This window comes from Sinocyclocheilus rhinocerous, unplaced genomic scaffold (genome assembly GCF_001515625.1).
Source record: "Sinocyclocheilus rhinocerous isolate Xijiao unplaced genomic scaffold, SAMN03320098_v1.1 scaffold599, whole genome shotgun sequence".
Taxonomy (NCBI): domain Eukaryota; kingdom Metazoa; phylum Chordata; class Actinopteri; order Cypriniformes; family Cyprinidae; genus Sinocyclocheilus; species Sinocyclocheilus rhinocerous.
The window spans coordinates 49,166-56,662 of NW_015652138.1; positions in this window are offsets into that span (position 1 = coordinate 49,166).

Sequence of the window (7,497 nt, forward strand, 5' to 3'; positions counted from 1 at the left end):
TTAATTGCTAGATAAAATCTCACAATTGCGAGAAAAGTCAGAATTGTACGTTTATATCTCGCAATTCTGACTTTTTTCTGACAATTCTGACTTTTTTCACACAATTCTGACTTTATTTCTCACAATTGCATTTTTATATTACGCAATTCTGATAAAAAAAAGTCAGAATTGTAAGATGTAAACTCGCAATCGCAAGAAAAAAAGTCAGAATTGTGAGATAAAAATTTTTTTTTCTTTTTAATTCAGTGGCGAAAACAGGCTTCCATATATACATGAATGAATCACTCACAATAAGATATATAACATGCATTTGGAAAATAAATGGGTTGAATTTTTATTACTTGAACTGGTTCTTGTGTAAATTATTGTACCACATGACAGTTTTAAATTTGTTTTATAATAAACTGTCGCAACATGCGCATTTACGCAAGTAAAACCATTCACATGCAAGTTTATGAAAGTTAAACTGTTCTTGTGTAAATGCAAATGCAGTATATGCAACAAAACATTTTTATTCTTAAAAGTTGCACCATGTGAGAGTTTACACGGGTGAAACCATTCACATCACAACAGTCACATCATGTAACAGCTTCGCACATAAAACTATTCTTGTGTAAACTGTCACATAAAGACAACATAGGCCCTACATAAGAACGGTTTTACAGATGATTCCCATAATTCTGCTTGTGGTTCATGAATGAGGCCCGTTGTCCAATAATATTCCCTGTCTATGATCAACAGTACCTCTTTCTGACTGCAGTGTAAAATATATGTTTGTTGATATGTACATGTGTCTCTATTTCCTCTGATGTGAATACACTTATCTTCCTGCAGCTTGAGCAATAGAGTCACTTTGCAGTTTAGAATTTATTCATGGCTATAAATTGCGACTTGTATTGTGGTGACGGCTGCAGATGAAAATGTTTCCACCTTCCTCAATTGTCCCTGTATTTACTCATCTCTTCCCCAAGCCTCGTTCTTTTCTACTCTTTCAAATGAACAGCTGTAGCATACCAGCAGGACTTTCACTAACTGGTTTGTACTACTAAATGATCTTTCTAACTCCCTTTAATTGGCTGTGTCTCTGGCTTGTAAATATGTTTTTGGGGCATTCTGTATACCAGGTTTGGCTTCATTTCATTAAAGTCTAAATACCTCCTCAGAAATATGATAATCTTTCTTTTTTTCCACCTTTGGACATGCTGAGAACCAGTGTTGGGGAAAGTTATTTCTAAAAGTTATGCATTACAATATTGCGTTACTCCATAAAAAAGTAACTAATTGTGTTACTTTTATGGAAAGTAATGCATTACGTTACTTTTGCGTTACTTTTTACACTGCCCTAAGGACGGCCTTGTATATAGCGAGTCATTTTCAGTGGAGAGCTGATGACTTCCAGTGACACGAGCAACAACGACCACTGATGTATCCAACGATCTGAGAAAGTCTGTAAACACATACGTGGATAACCTTACATATGAAAAAAAAAAAAAGTCGGCTTATGCTATATACAATTAAAATCCAAAGATAAATATGTTTTAAGAGTATTTTAAAAGTGGATATACAGAAGTTGGAGCTGCTCTAACATATAAAGTAAATTGTTCCAAAGCTTGAGTGCAACTTTAGCCCAAACATATCAATGCCTGTTTTGTTTTCATTGAGCCTTAGGAAATGTAAGGACATGCAAGGATGTAAGTTCAAAAAGGAGTTAAATTATTATTATTAAAGTTATTTTTTATTTTCAGTCGCAGATAAATCTGCATGTCATTGGTATAATAATGAGAAGAAACACCATGTTTCTTAAGAATAGATCTCATGGGGAGCATATACAGGGAAAACAAAAGCGGGGCAAGAACGGACCCTTGGGGGACCCCACAGGTAAGAAGAGCTGAAGTCGATAAAAACTGACCAAGACTAACTGTAAAACATCTATTTGACAAACAGGACTTAAACTACTGAAGTGTCACTCTTTGAATTCTCAAAATGTGAAAACAAGATTCTGTAATCTACGGTATCAAATGCCACATTACTATCTTAGAATACAAGGATTGCAGAGTCTCCGGAATCAACAGTTATTAAACTGTCTTCCAAACAGTTCCATTTTCAACTCATCACTCCACAAAACATCCCCCTAGAAGTTTGAGGATCATCAAGGTATGTTTTGGCAAAATTCAGTCGAGCATTTAAGTTCTTCTGGGTTAGGGTTTCACCTCGCCACTCTTCCATGGATGTCATTTTTGTGTTTCAGTGTCTTTCGGATAGTGGAGTCATGAACAGTGACCTTGACTGATGCAAGAGAGGCCTGCAGTTCCTTCAGTGTTGTCCTTGGGCCTTTGTGACTTCCTGGATGAGTCCGTACTATGCTCTTGGAGGAATTTTGGAAGGTCAACCACTTGTGGCAAGGTTTGACACTGTGCCAGGTTTTTTCCATTTGGAGATAATGGCTCTCACTGTGGTTCTTTGAAGTCCAAGAGCCTTTGAAATAGCTTTGTAACCCTTCCCAGACTGAGGTATTTCAGTCATTTTCTTCAGCATAATTTTGGGACTTTCTTTGATCCTTGGCACCATAATGGTTTACCTAAGACCTTTTAACCAACTTGCTGTTGAAAAAGTTTTTGTTTTTTAAGTGTTGATTGAATTGAAGCTGTAATCAGGCATGAGTGCATCTAGTCCAGCTGAACCCCATTACAAATGCAATTTCATAGATTTGTGAATTTAGTAACATGGGCAAATAATTACATTTGCCCAGTTAAGTACACTAGTGAGGCTTAGGTAAATATGTCCAACTCCCAGGTCACTACTTCACCACTGGATGGCACTATATACGGTTTAAATTTCATAATGACTTATACTGTATAAACTTATACTGTATATAATTTCATAATGATCACTTTTCAAGCTGTAATTATAATTTTAATTCTAAAATTACATCTTAATTTACAATATTACATTATAATCAATTAGACAACCGAAAAACCACACAATTTGTAAGGTTTGCAGTATTCATAAGACACTACCCATTAGAGACTCTGAAGAGTTCCCAGAAAACTTACATGTACTACATTACCGGACAAGGTTATTAGCCCTGAACATTGTTTTATACCACACAAGTGATATTTTTTGGCAGCATTAGGGAACTTGCTGCAATGGAAATGCAACGTGAGTCTTTACAAATTAATTGTATAGACATTTGAACTTTATATAAGACAGTTAGTTGAGGATGGTTAACTGGTTTAGTTTGGCCTGGTAAGGCACAAAAAGCACTACAGCCGCAAGAAGTATTTGTTGTAACCTCTGTAACCAGAGAAAGTCAGTGCAACCGACACCTGTTGTACTTCGCTTCCCCTCTTTCTGACACTAATGCAATATTAACAGCTTTGTGCTTCCTCTAACAAGAGTAACTTCAGCCACCTCCACTGAGATACCAGTGAGTGTAAAGTATCTGTGGAATATGCATTGGCTGGAATATTATGGGTTAGGGTTAAAACTGCAGGTGAATGTCATCTGACACAGAAATACAAACCAGAGCCAGCCTGTGATAAGCCCATCATTAAGGCTTTTCATAAGTAAATTTAAACATCATCTGCCGAGCACTCAGCGCTCCAGACGGATGCAGCTGCTTGGAAATCATCCATAGCTTATTTATCAATCAACACTGATTATAAACCAGCAGAAGGGTTGATCTGTGCTGGGTGGAAAAGAGTCTGTAATGCTGTCTGGACACCATCAGGGTTAAAGTTAGTTTACAGTAAAGCAATAATAGCAAAATATTAAAATGACACCATTAATTATCTCTAGAGGTAATTAAAGCATCTTCCTGCCCATCCCTTAGGGACTCATCTTTTCCCATGCTTTCTTAAATGTTGATTGTGATAATCGTTACAACAACAACAAACTTTACGTTAGCCATGGATGAATGGATCGTTTGATGTATAGTCACAGTGCATCACATTGATAAATGATTTATTAAGCAGATAATGCTTGTGTAAGGACTGGATCCTATAGCCTTGTGAGAAGATCTCTCATGCATTTTTAATTCTCAAATGGCTAACAGTTTCCCAGTTGCATTGTGCAGCCGGAAACATCGTCTTTTGTTGAAAGCCTTATTTGTAACACAGCTTAGAGTCTTAGAGTACGAAACTGTAAATCCAAATGCAGTTTGTTAAAGCAATAAAATAACAATTTACTGATCTTACTTGCCCCCAGGCCATCCAAGATGTAGATGAGTTTGTTTCTTCATCAGATTTGTAGAAATGTAGCATTGCATCAGTGTCTCAGCAATGGATGCTCTGCAGTGAATGGGTGCCGTCAGAATGAGAGTCCAAACAGCTGATAAAAACATCACAAGTAATCCACACCACTCCAGTCCATCAGTTAACATCTGGAGAAGACAAAAGCTGCGTGTTTGTAATAAACAGATCCATCATTAAGACATTTTAACTTCAAACCATCGCTTCTGGTTAAAATACGAGTCCCCAATCTATAATAACGCTTCCTCCAGTTGCATAATAATTACTTGAAGGAGATTTAGAGTATGAGGATCGGAATATTTAATGCATATTTTCCCAGTGAGCAAATATGTTCCTTGGATAACCCAATGAATCAAACAAACTTTTCCAGTAAGGTAAGCGAGAGTGCTTTTCCTTGGTCACAGTTGTAAATAGTGGGAAGCTAAACAGGCTCAATCATTGCTCAATTAGTTAATAACAACCAACAGAATGTTGCAAAGAATGGTAACACTTTAGTTTGGGGACCAATTCTCGATATTAACTAGTTGCTTATTAGCATGCATATTACTAGCATATTGGCTTTTTATTGGTACTTATAAAGCACATATTAATGTTTTATTCTGCATGAGCATATTTTAGATCCCTTAATCCACACCATACCGAAACTTAAAAACGACCTTACTATTAATAAGCAGCAAATTAGGAGTTTATTGAGGCAAAAGTCAAACTTAATAATGAGAATTGAACCTTAAACTAAAGTGTGACCAAAGAATAAAGAAAACATTGAATATTTTTACATTACTTTGAAATCTATAATTTTAGGAATATGAATAAAAGCAATAACCTTCAAAATCAAAACCTTTGGTCATAAATGTAACAGTGAGGTAAAAGGTTAAGAGGAAACAGCTTACTCTTTTAATCCACTGAAATGTGCTGCTAATGATTTTATATTTGATGATTCACTGGTGCCACTGAATTGTTCCCCACTGTCGTCTTTGTTTTGACACTCCTCTGTCTCTGCCTCTGGCTAGACTGATATGTCATGTTCAATATAGTCTCCTACATCAGCACACGGTCCAACATGACCCCTCCACCAGGACACCGTCTACTAAAAACCTCTTTCCAGCACAGTTGAACCACCTGTATTCTGAGATGTGAGTGAACTCAACCATTTTTCATTTTTATTTTTAATGCTGAAAGTAAAAGGCGTCTTTACACTTTAAAGGGGTCATATGATGTTGCTAAAAAGAACATTATTTTGTGTATTTGGTGTAATGAAATGTGTTTATGCGGTTTAAGGTTCAAAAAACACATTATTTTCCACATACTGTACATTATTGTTTCTCCTCTATGCCCCGCCTTTCTGAAACGCGTCGACTCCCATTTGTTAATATATTGCCATAATTAAAGGCATAGTTCACCCAAAAAAGAAAATGATGTCATCATTTCCTCACCCTCATGTCATTCCAAACCTTATGTTGAACATAAAAGAAGATATTTTGAAGAATGCAGGTAATCAAACAGTTGACTTCAATAGTATTTCTTTCCCTACTATGGAAGTCAATGGGGACCAACAATTGTTTGGTTCTTCAAAATTCTTCAAAATATCTTCTAGGGTCTGTAGTACTTATCATTGGAGAAAGCAACTTGGATCACGTGTGCCTTGATAACTAATCATATTACAGTCTTTAAATCATTGAATTTCAGTCAGAGTTGTGCGACAGTCAATCGCCGTTTACGGCGTTTATAGAAATGAATGAGATGTGCCGTAAACTAAATCCTACCTGTCGCAAAAAGTTTGTGACTTCTCTTATAAAACTGCATTTTTTCGGTCTGAACTCTAAAAATAGTTCAATGTAAAACTATTGTTTAATGGCAAACAAATTGAAGATTAGCTGATAGGTTGTCGATTCATTAAATGACAAGCTATTTCCTCACAAAAGCTGTTTATTCAGCGTACTGAAGCCTCTCCTCCATTGATGGCCTCTGGTCTCCTTCCCTACGCTTTTTTGGCTAAAGGTTGCAGGCTTGCCTTCCAGTGTCTTTGGATCCACTGACCGTGATATACTTACAACACTGAATTGCACTCACTTAACTCCTCCAAAGTTGCAAAAACACACAAAACTACATACGGTTGCCTTAACGTTAGTTAAAGGGGTCATATGATGCTGCTAAAAAGAACATTATTTTGTGTATTTGGTGTAATGAAATGTGTCAGCTATCCATCTATCTATCTATCTATCTATCTATCTGTCCGTCCGTCCGTCCGTCCGTCCGTCCGTCCGTCCCTCCGTCCGTCCGTCCATCCATCCATCCATCCATCCATTCATCCATCTATCTATCTATCTATCTATCTAAATCCAATATAGCCTAGATTCTGTACATAATAAAAACTTTTTGTTTTGTTCTTGGTTAAAGAGAGATGTTCTTCATTCACAAAATTGACATCTTTTAAGCAATAAAGCAAATGGTTATTTTATCCTGTGTTAATTGTGTCCAAACATAGAAACCTAACTTGACATAATGAAAATTTTAATTGATATTCTGCCCATAGTAGATAATTATTTTTTTATGATATTATTTTATGAAACTTATTTTAATTATACAAAAACATACCTAATATTCCCCATTAAAAATAATGGAACTTTCCATAAAGTTGTGACACCGTAGTCATATATTTTATCATAGCAGATAATGAGAGAAATTTTATCAAAGAGAAATTTCATCAAAAAATTTTTTCTCAGTTTTTACACTTTAAAAAAAAAAAAAATAGTGTTAACTATCCAATGTTATTGTAAGAATTAAACAAATTAATATTAAGTTTATCAATAGCTACAAACCAACATTTAGTTCCGATAGGCAATCCTGTTAAATGAATTTTTGTATACATTTTTTATATTTATATTTTTAGGTTATATTCTGTGTTTTTATTACTTGACAGTATAGTTACTCAAACCAGGGATATTCAAATATGGATTCATAAATGTATTAAACTGTATACACTGCCATTCAAAAGTTTGGAATCAGTAAGATTTTTATTACTTTTTAAAGAAGTCTCTTATACTCATCAAGACCAGTGTTGGGGGTAACGCATTCAAGTAACGCAAGTTACGTAATCAGATTACTTTTTTCAAGTAACTAGTAAAGTAACGCATTACTTTTTAATTTACAAGAAAATATCTGAGTTACTTTTTCAAATAAGTAATGCAAGTTACTTTTTTAAATTTTTTTATTGATTGACAGCTCTCCTGTCCCCATGTTGAGAGAA